General features: G+C 31.9%; 1 long non-coding RNA gene across 1 annotated transcript; it reads left to right on the plus strand.

The window, feature by feature from the left end:
• Positions 1-840: 840 nt before the first annotated feature.
• On the plus strand, positions 841-4,637 carry LOC143059224 (uncharacterized). The gene is made up of 3 exons (XR_012973438.1): positions 841-908; positions 2,694-2,964; positions 4,110-4,637. It is a non-coding gene; the product is annotated as an uncharacterized LOC143059224 (long non-coding RNA).
• Positions 4,638-14,693: the final 10,056 nt, after the last annotated feature.

Below are 14,693 nucleotides of genomic sequence, written 5' to 3' on the forward strand. Positions count from 1 at the left end.
TACCATCATTTAATATACACGACTAACTTATCCTTTGTCGAAAAAACTTTTTAATGCAAATATAATCTGAAAAAGGTTTCATGGTTTGCTGCCTTAAAATTTAGATAACGATTGACTGTTTACTGCACATGTCAATGTTGGGCCTTCTCCCTGAATCGCTGTAAAGACTTATTAGGTTCAATGAAAATTAAAGTTAACGATTGTCAAAACATAAATACTTTAAAAAATGAAAAAAATGAATTTCTTGCTTAAAAATCGTACGTATAAGTGTTGCCATACAATTAATATAAGGGGACGACCATTTGATATTCTGGGGTTGGGGGGTTGGGGGGGGGGCAGGAGTTTTTGTTTTGGATGAGTTATTTATTTTCACTTCATAACAAGTTATGTTATTTATTTTTAGCGGCTTCGCCGCGTTACTGTTTATTTTCAGCTTTTGCAAGGACAAGTTATTTATTTTCAAAATCATGTTATTTATTTTCATCTCCTGCATGACGAATTATTTATTTTCACTTTATGCTCGACCAGTTTATTTATTCATTTTTCGCGGCTTCGCCCCTCAACCATTTATTTTCAGCTTTTGCCTTGGGAAGTTATTTATTTTCAAAATCCTCCTGCCCCCACCCCCCAAAAAATTTCAAATGGTCAACCCCTAACATGCGTCACCTGAACTATCTTGATGAGATGAATTGATAAAATGATGTCCAGTTGCAAGTTTTAAGATATTATATAATATTAGCGGTTAATCTATGAAATTTAAAAAAAAAACACCTTGTTTTTTTTGTAGCACATATGCAGTATTTCAATGCATTCAATAAAAGAATATTACAGATAAGCCTGATACAGGATACACAAACTGAAAGGTTAACCAGTTAACGTTCGGAAGATGGAAACAGAGAAAAAAGCAGGTATGATATCAAAATTAATTAAAAATAACCGATATATTAATCCGTCTTTTTCAGATTATACTAAAATTGATATCAATGAATTTTCTGTACAAAGCATATGCTACCAACAAAATTAGGAGATGATGTACATGTATGATTGGCACTTAACAGTATAAGTAACTACAATTTTCATGGGAATTGCTTTACACGTACGCCTCAATTATATCGTGCTTATATTTACGCAATGGGACATCATAAGTTAGAGACATTACTTACTTTCAAAAGTTGTGCTTGTTCGGACTGTTCGACTTTTTTGATGAAAAATAAAGAATGTGCTTCAATTTATATTATTGTATGTTCGTATAGTTTTCGTATAAGAATTTTGAAAATACTTCGTTTTCAGTAATGCATATCTCAGGCGCTAGACTTATTAACTTTATCGCTAGACTTCACCACTCGAGCGCTAGATTTATCAACTGAATTGTTTAACTTATCATCTCGAGCACTTAATTTATTTTCACGAGCACTTGCCTAATTATTTCTAGCGCTATATCAATTGCTACATTAGACAAATTATCTCGTGCACTCGATTTATTATCTCTAGCGCTCAATTTATCATACCAATTGCTTGACAAATTATCTCGAGTACTCGACTTGTAATCTTTTGCGCTCAACTTATCATATCAATTGCTACATTAGACAAATTATCTCGTGCACTCGACTTATTATCTCTAGCGCTCAACTTATCATACCAATTGCTTGACAAATTATCTCGAGTACTCGACTTGTAATCTCTAGCGCTCAACGTATCATATCAATTGCTACATTAGACAAATTATCTCGTGCACTCGACTTATTATCTCTAGCGCTCAACTTATCATACCAATTGCTTGACAAATTATCTCGAGTACTCGACTTGTAATCTCTAGCGCTCAACGTATCATATCAATTACTACATTAGACAAATTATCTCGTGCACTCGACTTATTATCTCTAGCGCTCAACTTATCATACCAATTGCTTGACAAATTATCTCGAGTACTCGACTTGTAATCTCTAGCGCTCAACGTATCATATCAATTACTACATTAGACAAATTATCTCGTGCACTCGACTTATTATCTCTAGCGCTCGACATATCATATCAATTGCTATCAAATTATCTCTAGCGCTCGACTTATTATCTCTAGTGCTCAACATATCATATTCATTACTAGACAAGTTATCTCATGCGCTCGACTTATCATAACCTTAGAGCTAGATTTATAAATCCAAGCTCTTTACATATTATCTCGAGCGCTCGACTTATCTCGATCGCTCAACTGTATCATCTCTTAACTTAACGACTTATTTACTCGAGCGCTCAACCGTTTTATCGTGACCGCTTGACGCAATTTGTCAAGCGCTAGAATTATTATCTAGAGCGAAGATAGATCAAATCAAACCCTTTAATTTTCTTTAAACCATTACATGAAGATATGGTAAATGATACATGGACATCGCGATTAAGTGAAGGACAAAGGACTAAATGACAGACGGTCGAATAAGCGCAGATACTGAACATATATTGTGCATCTTCTATCGTTCGCCGATAAAAAGCGGATCACAATTTTTAATCCAGAAGGAAAAAAAAACATCTTGCACATATTAATAGTCAATAAAAACGACAGTCATATATAAAGCCAATCATATCAAAAATATAAAGGAAAATGATATAAAGTAAGAATAAATGCATATACATGTAAACCAAATTTTCAACGTATCAGTAAAATAAACATTCATAGTTAACTCTGACATTTTTTTCAGGAGAATTGGTGACTATCTTGGCCACAAAAAGGAGGAAGGCTGTTCCAATAACAAAACCAGAGCTCTTAATTCTATTCCAAGCATATATGCAAAACCCATGCTCATGGCCCAAAATCATTGCAGACATGAGAGAACAGATGCATGCACTATCAACAGACACACAGGATTTATATAAAGAAGCTACGGATAAGCAGCTAAAGGTCCGATTGGCAACAAAATTTGGCCGGCTTGTAGCGACCCCCCTTGAATCAATTCAGGATACTGATATAAGGTACAAGAACAATTTTCTATCTTTTTTAAGTGTAGTAAAGTTACGTATCTGTACAAAAATATAATATTAGAAAACGTCATTGAATGTCAAGGACTACATGTACCATCAATAGTTGTCAAACTAATTATGTATAATATGTATACTCATATTTCTTAAATAATATATATATAATTAGTTTGACAATTATTGATGGTACTTGTATTGACGGTTTCTTATATTATATTTTTGTACATAATATATATATTTTAAACAAGTCTAAATTAAAGACATGTATTATATATAATTCGTTTATATAACAATGTTAGATCTGTAAATTTACTGGGATTCGAACTCATGATACCGGGATATCATGGCACCGCCGCGTGCACAGTATCCGGTGCGCTCGACCTCTCGACCCCATAGGCTCATAAATATATGATAAATACATATCAAAGTTACCAGGCTTACAATTTAAAAATACACTAGGAAATACAAATTATATAAAAAATTATTCAACTGGTATGTCGTCATCTGTATTCCACACAAATTCAAGATGATTGTATTATCTCGTTCCCAAAATATAGATGTTTGAAAAAATGATGTTTTATTTTTTTTCTCAATTGCTGAATTTCATGTTAACCCTTTAGAAAACAGTCATAATCATAAACACGGTTGTTGTGTTGCATTGTTAAGCACGTCCAAGTGCTTATCATGTTTTTATAAGAAAGGTTTCCAGTTTTAAGCATGTTTATTTTCAAAAGTCAGTATTTAGGTTAAGCATATTTCGATGGTCACTATATGAAGCAAAATCCTTGCTTAATAACTATCGTATCTGCGGTGACAGAAACCGTGCATGTTTCATATGTTCTCGTTTGTTCTATAATAATTATTGTGTTTAGAAAGTATCAAACTGCTTTACTATAAAACGACAAACATTGATGATGTTATCAAGATTAACATGTTTATATCGTTAACATGTATAAAACAGAACATGTATAGCCTGGTTTTGTTAAGAATCTGAACACAATCTTTTAATATTTACATTACGTTAAATATTAATGCAAGCTAATTATATCCCAATTTTCAATATATATCAACAATATATTATTTTTTTTACATGTGTCCAAAAGTATATATTTTTACAACAAGCTGTATTTGATTTTTAGGAATGACGTACAAAAAATAAAAGAAATGGAGTTGAGATTATCAACAAATACCAGTAAAGGGACACCGCAGACATCGTCCAAAATTGTCAAAATACCGGAAGATGAGGTTCTTATGGCTATCGCCAATGTCTTTAAAACAGAACCTCAAACGGTCCCAGAGGACCCTATTGAAATTAAGGATATGGGAGAAGAAGCTGCAGCAATGACTGACGAGGGCACAGCAAGTATTGTCGACCAACAACCATGCACGTCGGCTCCAAAGAAAGGCGGGAAAAGTTTAAGGGGTCAGCTGGTGGCAAATATGTCATCGTCTGACGAGGACACACCCATTGTAGAACCACCAAAGAAGAAAAAGAAAACCGAGAAGAAAAAAAGAGTTTCAACAATGGAATTGGCCAGACAAAACCAGTTAGCATACAAAAGATTCATGGAAACGAAAATACCAAAAATTTTAAAGGCTATCGGAATTGAGTCAGACAGCAGTGCCGATGACTCTGATTGATTCTTGAATTAAATGAATTACTTCTACCTAATTAGTTTCCATTTTTTCTATATACCAAAGCGAACTTTTAAAAATAGCAATAACTTAGATGGAGATCAAAAAATAATCTATCCATTACTGAAAAACTAAATTCCTCAAAAAAAGAAGTAAAATGGTGTGGTTTGATTGCCAAAGAAATATAAATCCACTAGAGACCAAATTTATAGTTTACCGTGCGACTTTTAACATACAATTACACTCGACATTACAAAGCACCAGACAAAGATTGTTTACTTATTACGTCATCTGACCCAAAGGGTACAAGTGGATTGTTCTCATTACTTGAAGTCCGTCGTTCATTAGCTTTTAAACATATCTTCTTATCTAAATTAACTCAACTAAACTTGGTCTAAATCGTCCTTAGGGGATCTTTTTTTAAATAAGCATTGGGGGTTTCCTGGTGACAACCTGTCAACCAAACAACATGGTCGCCATTACTAAAATAGTACATATGTGTCTACTATAGAAATCAATGGGAAAAATTTAGAAAAGAAAACTATTTCAAAGGTTGAAAACTAATCTAAAAAGATATTTGAGGTCTACAGTTACTATTGTAAGACTACACTGTAAAAATGGTGTTTAGGAAATAAACACTTTCTAAACATGTTTAGGAAATACACATAATCCTAAACATGTTTCCAACCTGGGAACACATTTGGCATTTGGGATTATGTTTAGATCTAAACACTGTTTTTACAGTGTACAACGGGATATCTCGATTTTTTGTCTAAGTTCCATTTTTTTTCATGCGGTGCTAACTTTTTCTCCTTGGTATGTTTCATTATCAGAATTATTCAGTTTTACGTTTTCTATAAACCATGTGTATATCTTCTCTTTCAACAATCAATACAGTGCACAATACAGTGCACAGTAAATAAACAGCAAAACAAATCTACCTGAAACTATTAACTGTTTAAGTTCAAGAATATTCTTATGGCACACTGCTATTCACAGACAAAAGTGTATGTAACATATAAACTCCAACATGACTGGGTACGAATTTGTTTATTATAAGGTGAACGAAAATTTAAATCATGAAAAACAAATCTACGTTGACCGAAAATAAATATTGTTGTCTATGCGTCCTGTTCTTATCATGGGTAAACTACCTCTGTGTCCTCGGTTTTTTTTAGTTCTGAGGGTAGTACATGAAGAGGGTTCAAACATCAGTTTTCAACTTGAACTCTACGTACATCACAATAACATCACGGCAAATCGATACATTTTTAAAAGATAAAATCTGAATAATTTTCGATTCTTCAGAATAATTTTCGATTCTTCAGAATAATTTTCGATTCTTCAGAATAATTTTCGATTTTCGATTCTTCAGAATAATTTTCAGTTCTTCAGAATAATTTTCGATTCTTCAGAATAATTTAAGATTCTTCAGATTAGTTTTAGATTCTTCAGATTTAAAACAATGCAATAATTCAAACGAAATTATGTTTGAATTATATATATATATATATAGGGTGTGATTTGCTCATTATCGGCCGCCTAGTCATATTTTCGTTTGAATTATTGCATTGATTTGAAATCTGAAGAATCTAAAATTATTCTGAAAAATCTAAATATATATATAAGATAAGATAAGATGCAATATTGTTAATTTACAGGTCATATAAAGTTTTGTGTTGACAATTGCAAAATGCAAAAAACCATTGAAATCGTAAATGCAAATGAATGTTAATTTACACGAATGCAATTGGGACACGAAGGGTCGATTGAAAATATATGTGTGAATTTGTAGCTACGGAAAACATCATCTCTGTTTTTCGAAGTGTAAAGTGGCGTCCATTTTCTTGGTCTAGTATACATTAGGTTTTCGGGGCCTGCTCAAAACTTCCGCTGGGTGCGGGATTTCTCGCTTGTTGAAGACCCTGGAGTTGTTTTAAATATTGTGGTCTGGTTGTTGTTTTTCTGACATAATCCCTGTTTCCATTCTTCTTATTCAATTAATTGAGACGAATTGTATTTTATCATTTTCTTTCAATAGCTTGCAAACTTGGTTTTGAAAAAAAATTAGAAAATTTGAAAGTAAAAAGATTCCATCTTATCAAAGACGCTTGATTAATAAACGTTAAGCGAAACAGAAATCATAATCCCTGTTTTCTGGTCTTATAAGAGTTGACCTGGGGTGAGGATGGAGGGGGTTAGGGGTGCATTTTAATGTTTCTATATTTGTTTCTGCTATTTGTTTTGAACTATTTTTTCTATCTTTTTAATTTACTTTCAGCTGTTCTACCATCAGTGAGCTAAAAAGGAATATATTAATAAACAATTTAATATAAAAACGTAAATATGTGAAGTCGTGCGTTATACGACAATGCCCTTTTTACCATTTGTTTACAAAACGTAAAACAAGATTAATATGATAATTGATAAAAAAAAATATAAAAATTTTAACTATTTTACTTTTTTTTACATGATATTTGATCGTCTTCTGTGTTATTTATTAAAAAACTGCTGCAGGTAAACATCAACTGTATCAAACACACCCATACAGGTAACAAAATATGAGATAGTATTTAAACTTTTAGAGATGACCCCTGTATATCATATTGTATTAATCTTCATCCAACACGAGCGCCAGCAGTAGTATCGACTTTTCTAACACGTCTAATATAATATACAACCATAGTGGTTGAGAATGTTGAGAAAATTTTTCAATATTTATTACTGAAATGAAAACATATATAATTATTTTCATCATAACAATAACATAACAATATATTTAACAGATACATTCTAAATTAACTATTATTCATTATATAGTTTATATTCTTCACTTTGTTGTTTGTTTTTCTGTTTTTCTTCCTATTTTTATATTGATGTCATCTCTGGCTGGTATTTTTTGTTAACGCCTAGTCTCGTTTCTTCTTTGCTTGTACCTTGTTTGTTTCGAAATTAGACTCTGGGCATTGAGGAGACTAAACGGGTATAACACCCTATTAGAGTTAAGCTCTAACAAAGTAGTCTCCCAATCCCATCGTCCAATTGTATTTCTATTTTTGTTTTCTATTGGTGTTGTCTTTATCTTCCTTCTTTGCTATCTTGTACCCTTTGAGATTTTTCTTTCTAATTTTTGTTAGTTGTATTTTCTGTATATTTCTTTATCCTTATGAAATTTCATTTGTAATTTGTAAAGATTTAAAGTGCCTTCATAATCCCTGCAGGTCCATACTGTGTGTGTATATCCATATATTATAGGTATTAGTTCTGTTTTTATTCCCACCAGTAAAAGTGATTTTTCGCTTATTTCAAAATTTGGATCTTCTGACTGTCCGTTTTGTGTCACATAGGTTCTAAACATTTTTAATTCTTTACAGTCTATAAATATATGTTCAAATGTTTCTAAATGTCTATTGCAATACTTGCATTGGGGATCTATAACTCTTATTCCTCTATCTATTTGTTTTTCTCCTGTTAATACTGTTCTGTGTATTATTTTATAAATAAATTCTCTGTGTATATTAATTTTAATGCCAGCTATTGTTGTCCAGATATTTGTAAATTCTATTTCTTGTTTTTTGTTCTTCTACTGTTATTCGATTTTCCCTTTGTCCAATGATTTCATAATAAATATCTTTTAATGTAATGTTGTCTGTTAGTTTGGTTTTACTTCTGTATTGGATATATAATTCTTTTATTTTTTTGCATTTTTCCCAAATTGTTCTGAGTGGCTGTATTTATTTTCTGCTAATTCCGGCATAGGTTCTCTTGTTGTTATTCCTAAAAAGTAAGTATATAGGGTTTTCCAGATTGTTGGTTTTCCATTGATCATATCACTTATTTTTTGCAGCCACATGGCATTAATCTTTTCTTCAAAATCAGGCATTTGAATTCCCCCCTTTTTTTCTTTTTGTTCAAAGTCGTTCTTTTTATTAGCTCTGGGTCGTTCCATATAAATTTATATAATGCTCTATTTATACTTTTTGATATTTTTTGAGTTGGTAGAATTACTCGTGCTACAAACCATGCCTTGCTCAACATATATGTATTTATTATGTGTAATTTTGAGTATATGTCTATATTTCTGTTTTCCCATTCCTTACATGTTTTTGCTATTGTTTCCACTATTGGGTTCCAGTTTTTGTCCATTTTATTTTCCCCAAATTTTATTCCTAGTACTTTAACATTTTCCTTAATTAAATCCTTTATTTGTTGATTATTGGTTGCTTTTTTCCTTCCTATTTCAAATATTTCTGTTTTGGATTCACTTATTTTTGACCCCGATACCTCGCCAAATCTTTTAAATTCTTTTACTAGATGGTCGTAATCTGAAATTTCTGGTGTGATAGCGGAGCAGTCATCTGCGTGTTGGAATAACGCGCATTTTTCTTTTCTGTTTGGTAGGTTTATTCCTTTTATCTCTTTCGAATTTCTGATGTTTGATGCCAAAGGTTCTATGATTAATGCATTAATTGTCATAGATAAGGAGCACCCTTGTCTTATTGAACGTTCTATTTTTATTTCTTTTGTGAGATGACCGTTAATCTGTATCTTACTTTTTATATCTTTATAAATAATCTCCATCCACCTAACTATGCCTGGGGGGAAATTCATTTTTTTCATTACTTGAATTGTATAATTATGCTCCACTCTATCAAATGCCTTTTCTTGGTCAAAGGATACAAGATAGCCATTCCAATCATTTATTTCCATAAGTTCTATGATTGAATCTATCCCATATATGTTTTCCGTGATTTATTTTATTAGGCCCTGCCCCTGTCTGATTTACATCGATTAGTTGATATATCACTTTTGCCATTTTTTTTTTGTTAGGGTCTTTGTTATGATTTTATAGTCAAAACATAAAATGCTTATAGGTCTCCATTGTTTTAAATCTTTAGCATCTCCTTTATTCTTATAGCTGAGAGTAATAATTCCGGTTTTCATTGATTCCGGCATTTCTCCTGTTAAATAAATATTGTTTATTACTTCTGTCAAATCTTCACCTATAATATCCTAAAATTCAACATAACAGGCTTTCCCTAGACCATCCATTCCTGGTGTTTTATTATTTTGAAAATCTTTTGTATTTTTTAAACATTCTTCATTCGTCATGATTGGGTTCAAATGAACCAAATCTGCTTCCTCTAATTTATTTAGTTTGACCCCTTCTAAATAGTCCTTTTTTTTCGTTTTCTATGTTTTGGCTACTATATAATCCTTTATAAAAGTCTCTAACAACGTTTATTATTTCTTCTTTGCTTTCCCTTAATATTTCATTTTTGTCATAGAGTTCTCTTATTTCTTTTTTTGTGCCCTTTTTTTCTTCAGCGAATTCAAAAATTTCTATATTTTCTAGATCTCCATTGTGGTATTCCTCCCTTGATCTTATTATAACTCCTTTTTTCTGTTATCATCCAATATTGCTATTTCTTTTTTTATTTTACTTATTCTTTCATTATATATATCGTTTTTATCCTTATTTTCTTCTTCTTCTAGTTCTTGTATCAGATCCTTATATTTGTATTTTTCTTTTGTTGCCATTACCTTGCTGTAGTCTATTATTATATTCTTTATTGACCTTTTTCCTTTTTTCCCACCAATTTAAAATATTCATTTTTAATTTCTCCTTTCCCCATGAATTCTAAAAGTTTTATCGATTCTGTATATTTCTTTTGTTTTAGTAGAGATTCATTTAGTTTCCAAAATCCTGTTCCCCATTTTATATGGCCAATTAATATTCTTAGTTTATATCCGTTATGGTCGGATTTTGTAAAAGGTGTATATATTGTTTCTCTAATTTTATTACAAATATGTTTGGATAGATAAATTCTGTCTATTCTTGTTGCCGAACTATTGTCAAAATTTGTCCATGAGTATACTCTTGTATTTTTATTTCTGTATCTGTATGTGTCTTTTATGTTTAGTTTGGAAATTATACTGTTGGATATATCTAATGTCCTTCTACCTGTTTTAATTTTTCCTGTTTTTGAGTCTCTTTCTGATGTTATAAGGTTAAAATCCCCTCCAAAAATTACTACATCTGTTTTTACATTTATCAGTTCAGCATATTTATCTAATTGTTCATAGAATTCTGTTTGTGGTCTTGTGTAATTCTCTGGGCTATATATATTGAGAAGTTGATACTTTTTACTTTCTATTTTAAATTCAAGATTGATGAAATTTCCTTTTAGCGTCGCTGGAACTTGTTTCTTAATTATTTATTTTGCATCTTTTGATATAAGTATACATACACCCCGTGCCCTATTTTCTCCATCAGAACTGTAAATCTTATAATTTGTTGTGGCTTCAATATCAATTTGGGGTTGATCTTTTTAGTACCCCTGTTTCTTGTAGACAGATGATAATTGCGTCTTGGTAGCTATTGATAATATCTTTATATTTAGTGTTTATATTTTTCCTTATATTTTGTGTAATGATATGAAGGGTGCTCATGTGTGTTAGTAGAAAAAAGTATAGTAGTAATGAGAAGATACTTATCATAAATAAATAATAAAATATACAATATAATAGTTTTGTCTTTCTTTAATTTTAATTTAAATCTAGTTTATCTTATGTCTATTGTTTTATTTTATAATTTTCTTGTTATCTGTTTCTTTGCCTTTGGCTTCCTTTTTTCTACTTCATTTTCACTATCACTAAGATTTTTTCTTTTTTCAATTCTTCGTCTTTCTATTCTGGCTCTCTTTTTTTCTTTGTCTGTTTGGGCTTTTGTTTGTTTGGTTTGGCTCATACCATTTCCTTGAGCCACTGAGGCTCCAGATTTGGCATTCGACTCTTTAATTTTTATTTTGTGTTCGTCTTTTTCATTTTTTTCTGGATCTGACTCAGATATTGGGCCCAATATCTCTGTTAAATCCTCCATAAGGTCATTTGGTTTGGCTTTTTTTTTTTTGCCTTTTTGTTTTTCATTTATTTTTTCAGTTTCTGACTGTGGTTTATCAAATTTTACTTGAAGAGCTTGTGTAATTATGATCTCATGATCAATTGACTCATTGCTGCTCTTTGATTCATTTAGAGTTTCTTCTATTGGGGTGGAATCGGAAGTGCTAGTTTGGGTTACTTCTATTGTTTCCTTATCTTGGTAGATTTCTACCCACCAGACAAATTGCAAAACAAAGTGTTCTGGGATGTTATGCTTAACTTTGGACGTTGCGGTCAAGAGGGTTTGCCAGAACTGAAGTCAAGCTCTTATCATAAACTCACCGAAGATAAAGGAATGAAATATTATACCATGGCATACAACGAATGTTATAAAACCCATCATGGTGTGGACAGAAAGGAAAACATAAAAAAACGCGTATATATGAACGTCCAAATGATCTTAACTGCCCGGTACATAGGTTAGATCTGTACCTTAGTAAGCTTAGGCCAAAATGCTCTGCTTTTTTTCAACAGACACTGGTAAACCCCAAACCAGATTGCTGGTATGCAGCCCAGCCTATTGGGAAAAATAAGCTTGCATCATGGATGTCTAGAATATCAAAAAGTGCAGATCTGTCAAAAATCTAGACAAACCACTGCAGTAAGGCCACTGTTGCAACAGTTTTAAGTAGACAAGGGGTAGATCTACTGAAAATTATGTCAGTTACTGGTCATCGAAATGTAAAGAGTCTTGATAGCTACATAAATGAGCCAACAGATAATGAAAGAAGAACACTATCTTCAGCTTTACAAGCAGGAACTATCCCTTTAGCTTCAAATGTTACAACACTCACCTCAAATTGTAGAATTCTGTATGCTCCTCTTCAGACACAGGTCGGGATATTGAGGTCAGAATGTCTAAGGAGCAGATGTCTAATTCCGCACTCAATATTATGAACAATGCCCCAATAACTGGTGGCACTTTCACATTTAACATTGTACAGAAAGAAGAAAATCATTAACTGTTAACATGGGTAATTTGTGTTATGATCATCAGTTACTCACGAGCTGTCTTTAGTTTTGTAATATCTCTGTAGCCTGCCATAACTCCATGTTGTAATAAAGTTGGGAAAATATTATAAAGTACAATCCACACTTGTGTTAATCTGTTGATTTCGTTTCTTATCGATAATTTACATGTGTACACATCAAAGTAAACTGTAAACAATGCAAAGTAAACTGTAAACAATGCGACATGGATTTGGTCTCACCATGTAATTTCACTTAACAATTACATATAGTATCGACTGCTTTTTACTTTTGTTAACAAAAGAGAGGAAAAGTTGCATTATTTTCCTCATGTAACTGGAAACAAACCACTGTTTACACATCGGCGATACACACTCAACTAACCTCAATGACAGCGCCATTTTCGAATGTGTTTAGCCTGTAAATCAAAGTAAATGACCACTTCAATCTTTTCTGACAGTTAAACTCACATAATTTCAAATACATGACATTTAAATTACATCCGAAAACGACTGTAATTAAAAATCATTTTAAAATATACACATATTTAGTTTACACATCTTTAACATCAACACTCGTAGTGTGCTCAATAACGGGAACAGCCAGAGTTTGCCTTGACCTAGACCGCTTCAATAATCATTTTTCAATTCAAAATTTATACCGTAATTGTCCTATTAGAATCGAAATAATTCATGGGGGCTTGAATATATCGTGATTTTATCACTCAGGGTAACATATTTGGCATAAAGGGCCAAACCGTGGTAAAATCACGATATATTCCATCCCCCACGAATTATTTCTTAAATATAGTCATGGTAGCAATTACAACCACTGAACCCCAGAGGATAATAAAAATGTCAACTCCATCGTATACGTATAGACGCCTGTAAGGAAAATTAATTTATATACGCTATGTATTATATTAAGATAGAATTTCAGTTTAGGGTGAAGGTAAGCTACTGTTTAAATGTGAAAACACGCAGTATTTGTTTGCATCTGTCTTAAATCAAGAACCTTGTGTTCAGTGGTTGTCGTTTGTTGCTGTTCAATGCAAGACAGTATTTTGTGTTCATGTCTTACTTAGACCTATAATTGTTATCTTTTTACACATTTTGACTTGAATGAAGATTTGTCTCATTGACACTCAAGCCACATCTTCTTCTTTCTGTATAATGCACCATACGTTAATTTAGATAAGGCTGAATATTACAAGGCTGCAGATATTCATCAAAATGAGATTGTTTATGTATATGTAATGTACAACTATGCATGTTTGTCGTCTTTATTTTCATTACAATGAAACCTGACTGAATAAAGGCAACAGTAGTATACCGATGTTCAAAACTGGAAACGCAAAAAATATAAAAGGAGAATGACGACACAATATTAAAATGTAACACACACAGAAACGAACTAAGCATTTAACAAAATCCAATGAGAATAACAAATATAACATCAAAACTAAATACATGAATTTGGGATAGAAAAGTACCGTGATACGTCTTATAATAATGTGAATTATCACTCAAATATAAGAGGAAACAAACGACACAAAAGAAACATAACGTTAAAATGTAACACACACAGAATCGAACTATAATATAACAATGACCATATTCCTGACTTGGTACAGGATATTTTTTGTGGCATGCTACACCTCCCGCCTAAATGGCCAGGTTAAACATAACATTAAAATGACAACACAACATTACAAGACTTCAATACAAATAAATAAATGTTTGACAAAGAAACACACGAATAATAGCTAACAAAATGCACCAGGTTTAAAATTTAATATGCTAGAAGTGCGTTTCGTCAACAAAAGACGCCCAGATACAAAAGTTTGAACGCCAAAACAAGAACAAAGTTAAACAGCATCGAGGACCAAATGTTCAAAAACGTTGTGCCAAATTAAAAAGGGCCAGGGTTATCTGTTTTGGACCAACACATCCCTATTATTTAAAATACTTATTAATTTTGCAGACAATAAATTTTATAAAACGACTATATAAAAGATATGCACGATAAAACTGGACTATTAACTAATTACAGAAAACAACCGGATACATTACATAAACCGACAAAATCCAACACAAAAATTAGACACACCCGAATTAGGCAAGGCCTCAACGCAAAGTGATTTCATATTTGAAATTGCAAAAAAGGACAAGAAAATG

The sequence above is a fragment of the Mytilus galloprovincialis genome, chromosome 14 (assembly GCF_965363235.1).
Source record: "Mytilus galloprovincialis chromosome 14, xbMytGall1.hap1.1, whole genome shotgun sequence".
Classification (NCBI taxonomy): Eukaryota; Metazoa; Mollusca; class Bivalvia; order Mytilida; family Mytilidae; genus Mytilus; species Mytilus galloprovincialis.